This window comes from Oncorhynchus mykiss, chromosome 18, assembly GCF_057628025.1.
Source record: "Oncorhynchus mykiss isolate SJ-2025 chromosome 18, ASM5762802v1, whole genome shotgun sequence".
Lineage (NCBI taxonomy): Eukaryota > Metazoa > Chordata > Actinopteri > Salmoniformes > Salmonidae > Oncorhynchus > Oncorhynchus mykiss.
This window is the reverse complement of record NC_143039.1, coordinates 77,196,115-77,214,506: the sequence shown is the minus strand read 5'-3', so window position 1 is coordinate 77,214,506 and position 18,392 is coordinate 77,196,115. Positions and strand designations below refer to the sequence as shown.

At 46.9% G+C, this 18,392-nt stretch overlaps 1 long non-coding RNA gene across 1 annotated transcript in view; it reads right to left on the bottom strand.

The window, feature by feature from the left end:
* The window catches only part of LOC149975653 (uncharacterized), a 217,895-nt gene that overhangs the window by 132,760 nt on the left and 66,743 nt on the right, over positions 1 to 18,392 (bottom strand). The window lies entirely within an intron of this gene.

Below are 18,392 nucleotides of genomic sequence, written 5' to 3'. Positions count from 1 at the left end.
AAAGTAATGGAATTTATATCTAAGTTGATAATTAATCGACAGATCTGATGTTGACATACTTATATCCCATCTAGCAAACACTTTTCTCCAAAGTGACTTACATTCATGCATGCATTCATCTTACTTATGGGGGGGTCGCAGGAATCGAACCCAATATCCTGGCGTTGCAAGCACCCATTCTCTACCAACTGAGCTACAGAAGACTCCACGTTTACATTAAAGTCACCACAAGGCGGCGCTAAACTCTCAATAAAAGTCCTCTTGGTCTATCTGTAACTCCGTGGGTGGTGTGGAAACATATACAACTGGACATTTTACAGTCATTATATCAGTTAGGTACAAAGTCCTCCGTCTGTCATAGTCATGGTTTCTCCTTGGCCAGACTCTGTGTCTGTCTCTTTCTCTAAACGGTGGTTCAGAGGAATCCATTTCTTTAAACATGTATAAGCATATATTATCCTCCATAACGATGATGTTATACTGAGGGCCCGATTCCATCAGATCCACTTTAGCCGGATTTTCCCATTACGGTGTTGGAGACTTTTATCTCCCTCACCAACTTCAAACATCTGCTATCTGAGCAGCTAACCGATCGCTGCAGCTGTACATAGTCTATCGGTAAATAGCCCACCCATTTTTACCTACCTCATCCCCATACTGTTTATATTTATTACTTTTCTGCTCTTTTACACACCAGTATCTCTACCTGTACATGACCATCTGATCATTTATCACTCCAGTGTTAATCTGCAAAATCGCAATTATTCGCCTACCTCCTCATGCCTTTTGCACACAATGTATATAGACTCTCTCTTTTTTTCTACTGTGTTATTGACTTGTTAATTGTTTACTCCATGTGTAACGCTGTGTTGTCTGTTCACACTGCTATGCTTTATCTTGGCCAGGTCGCAGTTGTTCTCAACTAGCCTACCTGGTTAAATAAAGGTGAAATAAAAATACAAAATAAAAAAAGATGTGAAGTCCACAAGCGTCTCCCGGCATTATTACCTAAAGCGGACCGTGCCATTGGCTGCACCGAGTGGCATTACGAGAAATCCCAAGAAGCCTTGGAATGTGAGATGTAATCTACACCTCCATCAGGATGACAGAAATGCTCATTGTGTCCTTTCATGATTTTTCAGTTTGAGCGTAATTATTTCTATATAGACTACTTTTTTTTTGCTCTTAACTTCTAACATAAGTGCGGAGTGATTTCAAACACAGAAACTCTATTTGAATTAAATATTTTTGAATTTGTAGTTAGGTATTGAATTAAAACGTAATATTGTCAAATTTGGAATGCACAAATTAAACAATTGAATTCAGAAAATTAACATGATTTGAAATGTAATTACTGTTTCATTCAGTTTTTAAAGTTAATTTCAATGTAACTGAAATTTCAAATTCAATAAAAATATGGTAGATATTGCATTCATTGTCATATTTTCAATTTCTCAGATGCATTCAGATTCAGTTTTCAAATTCAGTTCTCTAAATTCATATTCAACATCCTGGTACTTTTCCAGCCAGGAAATGTAGAAGAGAACGGATGCTCTCTACAACCAACAGGGTTCTGGTAGTTTCTGAAGCCAATGTGGCACGTTGAATTTATTTTCTTCCAATGAATTAGACCCTAGCGTTTTAACCATTTGGGCTACAAGCTGTTATGGCCTCATTCCTGAAATCTATGACTCTGGAACATGGTCGTGCCTTCTGTTCCTATCTATGGATACTTTAGAAGGAAATGTGAATAGCCCTGTCATAGCCCTTCTAAGGATATCTTTTCCACTACCTAATTCATCTTGCTCTTGTGACTGACTGGATGCTAACCGGTCTCCTGAATGTCACAAGACTGTGTTAGCACACTTAGCTAAAGCCCATAGGGATGAGGAGGTCAGAAACTTGGCCGTGTGGTGCCAGGACAACAACCTCTCCCTCAAAGTGATCAAGACAAAAACCTATTCCCCCTCAGGGGACTGAAAGTATTTGGCATGGGTCCTCAGATCCTCAAAAGGTTCTACAGCTGCAACATCGAGAGCATCCTGACCGGTTGCATCACTGCCTGGTATGGCAACTGCTTGGTCTCTGACCGCAAGGCACTACAGAGGGTAGTGCGTACAGCCCAGTACATCACTGGGGCCAAGCTTCCTGCCATCCAGGACCTCTATACCAGGTGGTGTCTGAGGAAGGCCCTAAAAATTGTCAGACCCCAGCCACCCCAGTCATAGACTGTTCTCTCTGCTACCACACGGCAAGCGGTACCGGAGCTCCAAGTCTAGGTCCAAGAGGCTTCTAAACAGATTCTACCCCCAATGCATAAGACTCCAGAACATCTAGTCAAATGGCTACCCAGACTATTTGCATTGCCCACCCCCACGCTGCTGCTACTCTCTGTTATTATCTATGCATAGTCACTTTAATAACTCTACCTACATGTACATATTACCTCAATTACCTCGACTAACCAGTGCCCCGCACATTGACTGTACCGGTACCGGTTATTTTACTGCTCTTAAAATACTTGTTACTTTTATTTCTTAGTCGTATATATATATATATATATAAAAACTGCATTATTGGTTAGCTGCTTGTGAGTCAGCATTTCACTGTAAGGTCTACCTACACCTGTTGTATTCGATGCATGTGACCCATACAATTTGATTTGATCTGTGGCTTTGTGACAATGACCCCAAGAGCAGCTGCTCATCAATTTGGCTCCAAAGCACTTCTACCTCCGACAAGCCAAAACATCCGCTATGCGGGTGTGTGCTCTCGCTGACTGACGCTTTGATCTGATTGGATCTCGACCTGAGTGTCCTACAGTATGGTCTGTCGAAGAGGTGCCGTACTTCCAGTATGTTCCTTTGTTGGATCTTAGAACAATAAAAAATCTTTAACGTTTAATAGCTTGTTCTACGGGCCAAGAGTCAATTCATATGTCGCTCAAACTTGTGTATTCTGTTTCATCATGTAATTCTCAACTATCTCCCCATCATAGACCACCACCTTATAAATCTGTTTTATAAATCTATTCTCTCTCTCTCCGATGAAAGAGAGATTGGAGAGATAAGAGTAAAGGCGGAATGAAGCGATGGCTCGCTGTGTTTTACGTGAGATGAGTCAACATCTCCCAATGAAAATAACATGGCGTAGGGCTACTTCACCCACTTCCTCACTCTTAGGTACAGGTCGAAGATTATATCTGCCTCTTCCGTGACTTTATATTCATGTTTTTTGTGTGTTTATTTTTTACGTAACAGATGCCATTAACCAAACCCTTTGACCCTGGAATTACTAATGCCATGATCTATCAAGTGAGCCAGACAGGGAACATTACATATTACCTTTCTTCCTTTTTCTTCTACTGTCTTAAATGGTTTCAGTGTGAGGTAACTTCTACAGGGATCCTCCCCAGGTCAGTGAGACCTAGTACAGACACTGTTTAACGGTTCAGAGTGAGGTAACTTCTACAGGGATCCTCCCCAGGTCAGTGAGACCTAGTACAGACACTGGTTAACGGTTCAGTCTGAGGTAACTTCTACAGGGATCCTCCCCAGGTCAGTGAGACCTAGTACAGACACTGGTTAACGGTTCAGAGTGAGGTAACTTCTACAGGGATCCTCCCCAGGTCAGTGAGACCTAGTACAGACACTGGTTAATGGTTCAGAGTGAGGTAACTTCTACAGGGATCCTCCCCAGGTCAGTGAGACCTAGTACAGACACTGGTTAACAGTTCAGAGTGAGGTAACTTCTACAGGGATCCTCCCCAGGTCAGTGAGACCTAGTACAGACACTGGTTAACGGTTCAGAGTGAGGTAACTTCTACAGGGATCCTCCCCAGGTCAGTGAGACCTAGTACAGACACTGGTTAACGGTTCAGAGTGAGGTAACTTCTATAGGGATCCTCCCCAGGTCAGTGAGACCTAGTACAGACACTGGTTAACGGTTCAGAGTGAGGTAACTTCTAAAGGGATCCTCCCCAGGTCAGTGAGACCTAGTACAGACACTGGTTAACGGTTCAGAGTGAGGTAACTTCTACAGGGATCCTCCCCAGGTCAGTGAGACCTAGTACAGACACTGGTTAACGGTTCAGTGTGAGGTAACTTCTACAGGGATCCTCCCCAGGTCAGTGAGACCTAGTACAGACACTGGTTAACGGTTCAGTCTGAGGTAACTTCTACAGGGATCCTCCCCAGGTCAGTGAGACCTAGTACAGACACTGGTTAACGGTTCAGTCTGAGGTAACTTCTACAGGGATCCTCCCCAGGTCAGTGAGACCTAGTACAGACACTGGTTAACGGTTCAGTCTGAGGTAACTTCTACAGGGATCCTCCCCAGGTCAGTGAGACCTAGTACAGACACTGGTTAACGGTTCAGAGTGAGGTAACTTCTACAGGGATCCTCCCCAGGTCAGTGAGACCTAGTACAGACACTGGTTAACGGTTCAGTGTAAGGTAACTTCTACAGGGATCCTCCCCAGGTCAGTGAGACCTAGTACAGACACTGGTTAACGGTTCAGTCTGAGGTAACTTCTACAGGGATACTCCCCAGGTCAGTGAGACCTAGTACAGACACTGGTTAACGGTTCAGAGTGAGGTAACTTCTACAGGGATCCTCCCCAGGTCAGTGAGACCTAGTACAGACACTGGTTAACGGTTCAGTCTGAGGTAACTTCTACAGGGATCCTCCCCAGGTCAGTGAGACCTAGTACAGACACTGGTTAACGGTTCAGAGTGAGGTAACTTCTACAGGGATCCTCCCCAGGTCAGTGAGACCTAGTACAGACACTGGTTAACGGTTCAGTGTGAGGTAACTTCTACAGGGATCCTCCCCAGGTCAGTGAGACCTAGTACAGACACTGGTTAACGGTTCAGAGTGAGGTAACTTCTACAGGGATCCTCCCCAGGTCAGTGAGACCTAGTACAGACACTGGTTAACGGTTCAGAGTGAGGTAACTTCTACAGGGATCCTCCCCAGGTCAGTGAGACCTAGTACAGACACTGGTTAACGGTTCAGTGTGAGGTAACTTCTACAGGGATCCTCCCCAGGTCAGTGAGACCTAGTACAGACACTGGTTAACGGTTCAGTCTGAGGTAACTTCTACAGGGATCCTCCCCAGGTCAGTGAGACCTAGTACAGACACTGGTTAACGGTTCAGTCTGAGGTAACTTCTACAGGGATCCTCCCCAGGTCAGTGAGACCTAGTACAGACACTGGTTAACGGTTCAGTGTAAGGTAACTTCTACAGGGATCCTCCCCAGGTCAGTGAGACCTAGTACAGACACTGGTTAACGGTTCAGTCTGAGGTAACTTCTACAGGGATCCTCCCCAGGTCAGTGAGACTTAGTACAGACACTGGTTAACGGTTCAGAGTGAGGTAACTTCTACAGGGATCCTCCCCAGGTCAGTGAGACCTAGTACAGACACTGTTTAACGGTTCAGTGTGAGGCAACTTCTACAGGGATCCTCCCCAGGTCAGAGACCTAGTACAGACACTGGTTAACGGTTCAGAGTGAGGTAACTTCTACAGGGATCCTCCCCAGGTCAGTGAGACCTAGTACAGACACTGGTTAACGGTTCAGAGTGAGGTAACTTCTACAGGGATCCTCCCCAGGTCAGTGAGACCTAGTACAGACACTGTTTAACGGTTCAGTGTGAGGCAACTTCTACAGGGATCCTCCCCAGGTCAGAGACCTAGTACAGACACTGGTTAACGGTTCAGAGTGAGGTAACTTCTACAGGGATCCTCCCCAGGTCAGTGAGACCTAGTACAGACACTGGTTAACGGTTCAGTGTGAGGTAACTTCTACAGGGATCCTCCCCAGGTCATTGAGACCTAGTACAGACACTGGTTAACGGTTCAGTGTGAGGTAACTTCTACAGGGATCCTCCCCAGGTCAGTGAGACCTAGTACAGACACTGGTTAACGGTTCAGAGTGAGGTAACTTCTACAGGGATCCTCCCCAGGTCAGTGAGACCTAGTACAGACACTGGTTAACGGTTCAGTGTGAGGTAAGTTCTACAGGGATCCTCCCCAGGTCAGTGAGACCTAGTACAGACACTGGTTAACGGTTCAGTGTAAGGTGACTTCTACAGGGATCCTCCCCAGGTCAGTGAGACTTAGTACAGACACTGGTTAACGGTTCAGTGTGAGGTAACTTCTACAGGGATCCTCCCCAGGTCAGTGAGACCTAGTACAGACACTGTTTAACGGTTCAGAGTGAGGTAACTTCTACAGGGATCCTCCCCAGGTCAGTGAGACCTAGTACAGACACTGGTTAACGGTTCAGAGTGAGGTAACTTCTACAGGGATTCTCCCCAGGTCAGTGAGACCTAGTACAGACACTGGTTAACGGTTCAGTGTGAGGTAACTTCTACAGGGATCCTCCCCAGGTCAGTGAGACCTAGTACAGACACTGGTTAACGGTTCAGTGTGAGGTAACTTCTACAGGGATCCTCCCCAGGTCAGTGAGACCTAGTACAGACACTGTTTAACGGTTCAGTGTGAGGCAACTTTTACAGGGATCCTCCCCAGGTCAGAGATCTAGTACAGACACTGGTTAACGGTTCAGAGTGAGGTAACTTCTACAGGGATCCTCCCCAGGTCAGTGAGACCTAGTACAGACACTGGTTAACGGTTCAGTGTGAGGTAACTTCTACAGGGATCCTCCCCAGGTCATTGAGACCTAGTACAGACACTGGTTAACGGTTCAGTGTGAGGTAACTTCTACAGGGATCCTCCCCAGGTCAGTGAGACCTAGTACAGACACTGGTTAACGGTTCAGAGTGAGGTAACTTCTACAGGGATCCTCCCCAGGTCAGTGAGACCTAGTACAGACACTGGTTAACGGTTCAGTGTGAGGTAAGTTCTACAGGGATCCTCCCCAGGTCAGTGAGACCTAGTACAGACACTGGTTAACGGTTCAGTGTGAGGTAAGTTCTACAGGGATCCTCCCCAGGTCAGTGAGACCTAGTACAGACACTGTTTAACGGTTCAGAGTGAGGTAACTTCTACAGGGATCCTCCCCAGGTCAGTGAGACCTAGTACAGACACTGGTTAACGGTTCAGAGTGAGGTAACTTCTACAGGGATCCTCCCCAGGTCAGTGAGACCTAGTACAGACACTGGTTAACGGTTCAGAGTGAGGTAACTTCTACAGGGATCCTCCCCAGGTCAGTGAGACCTAGTACAGACACTGTTTAACGGTTCAGTGTGAGGCAACTTCTACAGGGATCCTCCCCAGGTCAGAGACCTAGTACAGACACTGGTTAACGGTTCAGAGTGAGGTAACTTCTACAGGGATCCTCCCCAGGTCAGTGAGACCTAGTACAGACACTGGTTAACGGTTCAGTGTGAGGTAACTTCTACAGGGATCCTCCCCAGGTCATTGAGACCTAGTACAGACACTGGTTAACGGTTCAGTGTGAGGTAACTTCTACAGGGATCCTCCCCAGGTCAGTGAGACCTAGTACAGACACTGGTTAACGGTTCAGAGTGAGGTAACTTCTACAGGGATCCTCCCCAGGTCAGTGAGACCTAGTACAGACACTGGTTAACGGTTCAGTGTGAGGTAAGTTCTACAGGGATCCTCCCCAGGTCAGTGAGACCTAGTACAGACACTGGTTAACGGTTCAGTGTAAGGTGACTTCTACAGGGATCCTCCCCAGGTCAGTGAGACTTAGTACAGACACTGGTTAACAGTTCAGTGTGAGGTAACTTCTACAGGGATCCTCCCCAGGTCAGTGAGACCTAGTACAGACACTGTTTAACGGTTCAGAGTGAGGTAACTTCTACAGGGATCCTCCCCAGGTCAGTGAGACCTAGTACAGACACTGGTTAACGGTTCAGAGTGAGGTAACTTCTACAGGGATTCTCCCCAGGTCAGTGAGACCTAGTACAGACACTGGTTAACGGTTCAGTGTGAGGTAACTTCTACAGGGATCCTCCCCAGGTCAGTGAGACCTAGTACAGACACTGGTTAACGGTTCAGTGTGAGGTAACTTCTACAGGGATCCTCCCCAGGTCAGTGAGACCTAGTACAGACACTGTTTAACGGTTCAGTGTGAGGCAACTTCTACAGGGATCCTCCCCAGGTCAGAGACCTAGTACAGACACTGGTTAACGGTTCAGAGTGAGGTAACTTCTACAGGGATCCTCCCCAGGTCAGTGAGACCTAGTACAGACACTGGTTAACGGTTCAGTGTGAGGTAACTTCTACAGGGATCCTCCCCAGGTCATTGAGACCTAGTACAGACACTGGTTAACGGTTCAGTGTGAGGTAACTTCTACAGGGATCCTCCCCAGGTCAGTGAGACCTAGTACAGACACTGGTTAACGGTTCAGAGTGAGGTAACTTCTACAGGGATCCTCCCCAGGTCAGTGAGACCTAGTACAGACACTGGTTAACGGTTCAGTGTGAGGTAAGTTCTACAGGGATCCTCCCCAGGTCAGTGAGACCTAGTACAGACACTGGTTAACGGTTCAGTGTGAGGTAAGTTCTACAGGGATCCTCCCCAGGTCAGTGAGACCTAGTACAGACACTGTTTAACGGTTCAGAGTGAGGTAACTTCTACAGGGATCCTCCCCAGGTCAGTGAGACCTAGTACAGACACTGGTTAACGGTTCAGAGTGAGGTAACTTCTACAGGGATCCTCCCCAGGTCAGTGAGACCTAGTACAGACACTGGTTAACGGTTCAGTCTGAGGTAACTTCTACAGGGATCCTCCCCAGGTCAGTGAGACCTAGTACAGACACTGGTTAACGGTTCAGTCTGAGGTAACTTCTACAGGGATCCTCCCCAGGTCAGTGAGACCTAGTACAGACACTGGTTAACGGTTCAGTCTGAGGTAACTTCTACAGGGATCCTCCCCAGGTCAGTGAGACCTAGTACAGACACTGGTTAACGGTTCAGAGTGAGGTAACTTCTACAGGGATCCTCCCCAGGTCAGTGAGACCTAGTACAGACACTGGTTAACGGTTCAGTGTAAGGTAACTTCTACAGGGATCCTCCCCAGGTCAGTGAGACCTAGTACAGACACTGGTTAACGGTTCAGTCTGAGGTAACTTCTACAGGGATCCTCCCCAGGTCAGTGAGACCTAGTACAGACACTGGTTAACGGTTCAGAGTGAGGTAACTTCTACAGGGATCCTCCCCAGGTCAGTGAGACTTAGTACAGACACTGGTTAACGGTTCAGTGTGAGGTAACTTCTACAGGGATCCTCCCCAGGTCAGTGAGACCTAGTACAGACACTGGTTAACGGTTCAGAGTGAGGTAACTTCTACAGGGATCCTCCCCAGGTCAGTGAGACCTAGTACAGACACTGGTTAACGGTTCAGAGTGAGGTAACTTCTACAGGGATCCTCCCCAGGTCAGTGAGACCTAGTACAGACACTGGTTAACGGTTCAGTGTGAGGTAACTTCTACAGGGATCCTCCCCAGGTCAGTGAGACCTAGTACAGACACTGGTTAACGGTTCAGTGTGAGGTAACTTCTACAGGGATCCTCCCCAGGTCAGTGAGACCTAGTACAGACACTGTTTAACGGTTCAGTGTGAGGCAACTTCTACAGGGATCCTCCCCAGGTCAGAGACCTAGTACAGACACTGGTTAACGGTTCAGAGTGAGGTAACTTCTACAGGGATCCTCCCCAGGTCAGTAAAACCTAGTACAGACACTGGTTAACGGTTCAGTGTGAGGTAACTTCTACAGGGATCCTCCCCAGGTCATTGAGACCTAGTACAGACACTGGTTAACGGTTCAGTGTGAGGTAACTTCTACAGGGATCCTCCCCAGGTCAGTGAGACCTAGTACAGACACTGGTTAACGGTTCAGAGTGAGGTAACTTCTACAGGGATCCTCCCCAGGTCAGTGAGACCTAGTACAGACACTGGTTAATGGTTCAGTGTGAGGTAAGTTCTACAGGGATCCTCCCCAGGTCAGTGAGACCTAGTACAGACACTGGTTAACGGTTCAGTGTGAGGTAAGTTCTACAGGGATCCTCCCCAGGTCAGTGAGACCTAGTACAGACACTGTTTAACGGTTCAGAGTGAGGTAACTTCTACAGGGATCCTCCCCAGGTCAGTGAGACCTAGTACAGACACTGGTTAACGGTTCAGAGTGAGGTAACTTCTACAGGGATCCTCCCCAGGTCAGTGAGACCTAGTACAGACACTGGTTAACGGTTCAGAGTGAGGTAACTTCTACAGGGATCCTCCCCAGGTCAGTGAGACCTAGTACAGACACTGGTTAACGGTTCAGAGTGAGGTAACTTCTACAGGGATCCTCCCCAGGTCAGTGAGACCTAGTACAGACACTGGTTAGCGGTTCAGAGTGAGGTAACTTCTACAGGGATCCTCCCCAGGTCAGTGAGACCTAGTACAGACACTGGTTAACGGTTCAGAGTGAGGTAACTTCTACAGGGATCCTCCCCAGGTCAGTGAGACCTAGTACAGACACTGGTTAACGGTTCAGAGTGAGGTAACTTCTACAGGGATCCTCCCCAGGTCAGTGAGACCTAGTACAGACACTGGTTAACGGTTCAGAGTGAGGTAACTTCTACAGGGATCCTCCCCAGGTCAGTGAGACCTAGTACAGACACTGGTTAACGGTTCAGTGTGAGTTAACTTCTACAGGGATCCTCCCCAGGTCAGTGAGACCTAGTACAGACACTGGTTAACGGTTCAGTGTGAGGTAACTTCTACAGGGATCCTCCCCAGGTCAGTGAGACCTAGTACAGACACTGTTTAACGGTTCAGAGTGAGGCAACTTCTACAGGGATCCTCCCCAGGTCAGAGACCTAGTACAGACACTGGTTAACGGTTCAGAGTGAGGTAACTTCTACAGGGATCCTCCCCAGGTCAGTGAGACCTAGTACAGACACTGGTTAACGGTTCAGTGTGAGGTAACTTCTACAGGGATCCTCCCCAGGTCATTGAGACCTAGTACAGACACTGGTTAACGGTTCAGTGTGAGGTAACTTCTACAGGGATCCTCCCCAGGTCAGTGAGACCTAGTACAGAAACTGGTTAACGGTTCAGAGTGAGGTAACTTCTACAGGGATCCTCCCCAGGTCAGTGAGACCTAGTACAGACACTGGTTAACGGTTCAGTGTGAGGTAAGGTCTACAGGGATCCTCCCCAGGTCAGTGAGACCTAGTACAGACACTGGTTAACGGTTCAGTGTGAGGTAAGTTCTACAGGGATCCTCCCCAGGTCAGTGAGACCTAGTACAGACACTGTTTAACGGTTCAGAGTGAGGTAACTTCTACAGGGATCCTCCCCAGGTCAGTGAGACCTAGTACAGACACTGGTTAACGGTTCAGAGTGAGGTAACTTCTACAGGGATCCTCCCCAGGTCAGTGAGACCTAGTACAGACACTGGTTAACGGTTCAGAGTGAGGTAACTTCTACAGGGATCCTCCCCAGGTCAGTGAGACCTAGTACAGACACTGGTTAACGGTTCAGAGTGAGGTAACTTCTACAGGGATCCTCCCCAGGTCAGTGAGACCTAGTACAGACACTGGTTAACGGTTCAGAGTGAGGTAACTTCTACAGGGATCCTCCCCAGGTCAGTGAGACCTAGTACAGACACTGGTTAACGGTTCAGAGTGAGGTAACTTCTACAGGGATCCTCCCCAGGTCAGTGAGACCTAGTACAGACACTGGTTAACGGTTCAGAGTGAGGTAACTTCTACAGGGATCCTCCCCAGGTCAGTGAGACCTAGTACAGACACTGGTTAACGGTTCAGAGTGAGGTAACTTCTACAGGGATCCTCCCCAGGTCAGTGAGACCTAGTACAGACACTGGTTAACGGGTTCAGAGTGAGGTAACTTCTACAGGGATCCTCCCCAGGTCAGTGAGACCTAGTACAGACACTGGTTAACGGTTCAGAGTGAGGTAACTTCTACAGGGATCCTCCCCAGGTCAGTGAGACCTAGTACAGACATTGGTTAACGGTTCAGAGTGAGGTAACTTCTACAGGGATCCTCCCCAGGTCAGTGAGACCTAGTACAGACACTGGTTAACGGTTCAGAGTGAGGTAACTTCTACAGGGATCCTCCCCAGGTCAGTGAGACCTAGTACAGACACTGGTTAACGGTTCAGAGTGAGGTAACTTCTACAGGGATCCTCCCCAGGTCAGTGAGACCTAGTACAGACACTGGTTAACGGTTCAGAGTGAGGTAACTTCTACAGGGATCCTCCCCAGGTCAGTGAGACCTAGTACAGACACTGGTTAACGGTTCAGTGTGAGGTAACTTCTACAGGGATCCTCCCCAGGTCAGTGAGACCTAGTACAGACACTAGTTAACGGTTCAGTCTGAGGTAACTTCTACAGGGATCCTCCCCAGGTCAGTGAGACCTAGTACAGACACTGGTTAACGGTTCAGTCTGAGGTAACTTCTACAGGGATCCTCCCCAGGTCAGTGAGACCTAGTACAGACACTGGTTAACGGTTCAGTCTGAGGTAACTTCTACAGGGATCCTCCCCAGGTCAGTGAGACCTAGTACAGACACTGGTTAACGGTTCAGAGTGAGGTAACTTCTACAGGGATCCTCCCCAGGTCAGTGAGACCTAGTACAGACACTGGTTAACGGTTCAGTGTAAGGTAACTTCTACAGGGATCCTCCCCAGGTCAGTGAGACCTAGTACAGACACTGGTTAACGGTTCAGTCTGAGGTAACTTCTACAGGGATCCTCCCCAGGTCAGTGAGACCTAGTACAGACACTGGTTAACGGTTCAGAGTGAGGTAACTTCTACAGGGATCCTCCCCAGGTCAGTGAGACTTAGAACAGACACTGGTTAACGGTTCAGTGTGAGGTAACTTCTACAGGGATCCTCCCCAGGTCAGTGAGACCTAGTACAGACACTGGTTAACGGTTCAGAGTGAGGTAACTTCTACAGGGATCCTCCCCAGGTCAGTGAGACCTAGTACAGACACTGGTTAACGGTTCAGAGTGAGGTAACTTCTACAGGGATCCTCCCCAGGTCAGTGAGACCTAGTACAGACACTGGTTAACGGTTCAGTGTGAGGTAACTTCTACAGGGATCCTCCCCAGGTCAGTGAGACCTAGTACAGACACTGGTTAACGGTTCAGTGTGAGGTAACTTCTACAGGGATCCTCCCCAGGTCAGTGAGACCTAGTACAGACACTGTTTAACGGTTCAGTGTGAGGCAACTTCTACAGGGATCCTCCCCAGGTCAGAGACCTAGTACAGACACTGGTTAACGGTTCAGAGTGAGGTAACTTCTACAGGGATCCTCCCCAGGTCAGTGAGACCTAGTACAGACACTGGTTAACGGTTCAGTGTGAGGTAACTTCTACAGGGATCCTCCCCAGGTCATTGAGACCTAGTACAGACACTGGTTAACGGTTCAGTGTGAGGTAACTTCTACAGGGATCCTCCCCAGGTCAGTGAGACCTAGTTCAGACACTGGTTAACGGTTCAGAGTGAGGTAACTTCTACAGGGATCCTCCCCAGGTCAGTGAGACCTAGTACAGACACTGGTTAACGGTTCAGTGTGAGGTAAGTTCTACAGGGATCCTCCCCAGGTCAGTGAGACCTAGTACAGACACTGGTTAACGGTTCAGTGTGAGGTAAGTTCTACAGGGATCCTCCCCAGGTCAGTGAGACCTAGTACAGACACTGTTTAACGGTTCAGAGTGAGGTAACTTCTACAGGGATCCTCCCCAGGTCAGTGAGACCTAGTACAGACACTGGTTAACGGTTCAGAGTGAGGTAACTTCTACAGGGATCCTCCCCAGGTCAGTGAGACCTAGTACAGACACTGGTTAACGGTTCAGAGTGAGGTAACTTCTACAGGGATCCTCCCCAGGTCAGTGAGACCTAGTACAGACACTGGTTAACGGTTCAGAGTGAGGTAACTTCTACAGGGATCCTCCCCAGGTCAGTGAGACCTAGTACAGACACTGGTTAACGGTTCAGAGTGAGGTAACTTCTACAGGGATCCTCCCCAGGTCAGTGAGACCTAGTACAGACACTGGTTAACGGTTCAGAGTGAGGTAACTTCTACAGGGATCCTCCCCAGGTCAGTGAGACCTAGTACAGACATTGGTTAACGGTTCAGAGTGAGGTAACTTCTACAGGGATCCTCCCCAGGTCAGTGAGACCTAGTACAGACACTGGTTAACGGTTCAGAGTGAGGTAACTTCTACAGGGATCCTCCCCAGGTCAGTGAGACCTAGTACAGACACTGGTTAACGGTTCAGAGTGAGGTAACTTCTACAGGGATCCTCCCCAGGTCAGTGAGACCTAGTACAGACACTGGTTAACGGTTCAGAGTGAGGTAACTTCTACAGGGATCCTCCCCAGGTCAGTGAGACCTAGTACAGACACTGGTTAACGGTTCAGTGTGAGGTAACTTCTACAGGGATCCTCCCCAGGTCAGTGAGACCTAGTACAGACACTAGTTAACGGTTCAGTCTGAGGTAACTTCTACAGGGATCCTCCCCAGGTCAGTGAGACCTAGTACAGACACTGGTTAACGGTTCAGTCTGAGGTAACTTCTACAGGGATCCTCCCCAGGTCAGTGAGACCTAGTACAGACACTGGTTAACGGTTCAGTCTGAGGTAACTTCTACAGGGATCCTCCCCAGGTCAGTGAGACCTAGTACAGACACTGGTTAACGGTTCAGAGTGAGGTAACTTCTACAGGGATCCTCCCCAGGTCAGTGAGACCTAGTACAGACACTGGTTAACGGTTCAGTGTAAGGTAACTTCTACAGGGATCCTCCCCAGGTCAGTGAGACCTAGTACAGACACTGGTTAACGGTTCAGTCTGAGGTAACTTCTACAGGGATCCTCCCCAGGTCAGTGAGACCTAGTACAGACACTGGTTAACGGTTCAGAGTGAGGTAACTTCTACAGGGATCCTCCCCAGGTCAGTGAGACTTAGTACAGACACTGGTTAACGGTTCAGTGTGAGGTAACTTCTACAGGGATCCTCCCCAGGTCAGTGAGACCTAGTACAGACACTGGTTAACGGTTCAGAGTGAGGTAACTTCTACAGGGATCCTCCCCAGGTCAGTGAGACCTAGTACAGACACTGGTTAACGGTTCAGAGTGAGGTAACTTCTACAGGGATCCTCCCCAGGTCAGTGAGACCTAGTACAGACACTGGTTAACGGTTCAGTGTGAGGTAACTTCTACAGGGATCCTCCCCAGGTCAGTGAGACCTAGTACAGACACTGGTTAACGGTTCAGTGTGAGGTAACTTCTACAGGGATCCTCCCCAGGTCAGTGAGACCTAGTACAGACACTGTTTAACGGTTCAGTGTGAGGCAACTTCTACAGGGATCCTCCCCAGGTCAGAGACCTAGTACAGACACTGGTTAACGGTTCAGAGTGAGGTAACTTCTACAGGGATCCTCCCCAGGTCAGTGAGACCTAGTACAGACACTGGTTAACGGTTCAGTGTGAGGTAACTTCTACAGGGATCCTCCCCAGGTCATTGAGACCTAGTACAGACACTGGTTAACGGTTCAGTGTGAGGTAACTTCTACAGGGATCCTCCCCAGGTCAGTGAGACCTAGTTCAGACACTGGTTAACGGTTCAGTGTGAGGTAAGTTCTACAGGGATCCTCCCCAGGTCAGTGAGACCTAGTACAGACACTGTTTAACGGTTCAGAGTGAGGTAACTTCTACAGGGATCCTCCCCAGGTCAGTGAGACCTAGTACAGACACTGGTTAACGGTTCAGAGTGAGGTAACTTCTACAGGGATCCTCCCCAGGTCAGTGAGACCTAGTACAGACACTGGTTAACGGTTCAGAGTGAGGTAACTTCTACAGGGATCCTCCCCAGGTCAGTGAGACCTAGTACAGACACTGGTTAACGGTTCAGAGTGAGGTAACTTCTACAGGGATCCTCCCCAGGTCAGTGAGACCTAGTACAGACACTGGTTAACGGTTCAGAGTGAGGTAACTTCTACAGGGATCCTCCCCAGGTCAGTGAGACCTAGTACAGACACTGGTTAACGGTTCAGAGTGAGGTAACTTCTACAGGGATCCTCCCCAGGTCAGTGAGACCTAGTACAGACACTGGTTAACGGTTCAGAGTGAGGTAACTTCTACAGGGATCCTCCCCAGGTCAGTGAGACCTAGTACAGACACTGGTTAACGGTTCAGAGTGAGGTAACTTCTACAGGGATCCTCCCCAGGTCAGTGAGACCTAGTACAGACACTGGTTAACGGTTCAGAGTGAGGTAACTTCTACAGGGATCCTCCCCAGGTCAGTGAGACCTAGTACAGACACTGGTTAACGGTTCAGAGTGAGGTAACTTCTACAGGGATCCTCCCCAGGTCAGTGAGACCTAGTACAGACACTGGTTAACGGTTCAGAGTGAGGTAACTTCTACAGGGATCCTCCCCAGGTCAGTGAGACCTAGTACAGACACTGGTTAACGGTTCAGTGTGAGGTAACTTCTACAGGGATCCTCCCCAGGTCAGTGAGACCTAGTACAGACACTGGTTAACGGTTCAGTTCCTTCAGAAAGTATTCATTCCACATGACATATTCCATGTTGTGTTTCAGCCTGATTTCAAAAGAGGTTCAATATATGTTTTTTTTTTTTTAAATCACTCATTATACACACAACATCCCATAATGACAAAGTGAAAACATGTTATATACAGAAATATTTAATTTACATAATTATTCACACCTCTGAGTCAGTAAAATGTTAGAATCATCTTTGGAAGGGATTACATTTTTAAGTCTTTCTTGGTAAGTCTTTTAGAATTCAGCACAAATGGATTGTACAGTTTTTGTACAATATTATTTTTAAAACAATTCTTCAAGCTCTGTCAAGTTGGTTGTTGATCATTGCTAGACAGCCATTTTCAAGTCTTGACATAGATGCTCATGCCGATTTAAGTCAAAACGAACTACTGTAGGCCACTCAGAAACATTCTCTGTCATCTTGGTGAGCAACTCCAGTGTAGATTTGGCCTTGTGTTTTAGGTTATTGTCCTGCTGAAGGGTAAATTTTTCTTACAGTGTAGGAAAGCAGACTGAACCAAGTTTTCCTCTAGGATTTTGCATGTGCTTAGCTCTATTCTGTTTCTTTTTATTAGAAAACCCTCTCTAGTCCTTGCCAACGGCAAGCATACCCAGAACATGATGCAGCCACCACCATGCTTGAAAATGTGAAACGTGGTACTCAGTGATGTGTTGTCTTACATTTTCCTCAAACATTCAGGACATACATTTCTTTGACCATATTTTTGCAGTTTTACTTTAGTGCCTCTTTGCAAACAGGATGCATGTTTTGGAATATTTTTATTCTGTACAGGCTTCCTTCTTTTCACTCTCAATTGGGTTAGTAATGTGCAGTAACTAGAATGTTGTTTATCCATCCTCCTTCTTCTCCTTTCACAGCTATTAAACGCTGTAACTTTTTTAGTTACCATTGGCCTCATTGTGAAATCCCTGAGCAGTTTCCTTCCTCTCCGGCAACTGAGTTAGGAAGGACCACTTTATCTTTGTAGTGACTGGGTGTATAGATACACCATCCAAAGTGTAATTCATAACTTCACCATGCTCAAAGGGATATTCAATGTCTGCTTTTTGTTTTTTTTTACCCATCTTCCAATAGGTGCCCTTCTTTGCGAGGCTTTGAAAAACCTCCCTGGTCTTTGTGGATGAGTCTGTGTTTGGAATTCACTGCTCGACTGAGGGACCTTACAGATAATTGTATGTGTGGGGTACAGAGATGAGATAGTCATTCAAAACTCATGTTAAACAATATTATTGCACACAGAGTGAGTCCATGCAACTTATTATGGGACTTGTTAAAGCACATTTTTACTCCTGAATTGATTTAGACTTGCCATAACAAAGAGGTTGGTATTTAATGATTTAAGACATTTCAGCTTTACATTTTTTTTTGTAAATATTTCTAAAAACATAACTACACTTTGAAATTATGGGGTATTGTGTGTAGACCAATGACACAAAATATCACATTTTAAACACAACAAAATGTGGAAAAAGTCCAGGGGGGGGTGAATATTTTGTGAAGCTACTGTCATACTGCAGTATATAATATATCAGTTTAATAGTTCAGATGTCATACTGCAGTATATTATATATCAATTTAATAGTTCAGATGTCATACTGCAGTATATAATATATCAGTTTAATAGTTCAGATGTCATACTGCAGTATATAATATATCAGTTTAATAGTTCAGATGTCATACTGCAGTATATAATATATCAGTTTAATAGTTCAGATGTCATACTGCAGTATATAATATATCAGTTTAATAGTTCAGATGTCATACTGCAGTATATAATATATCAGTTTAATAGTTCAGATGTCATACTGCAGTATATAATATATCAGTTTAATAGTTCAGATGTCATACTGC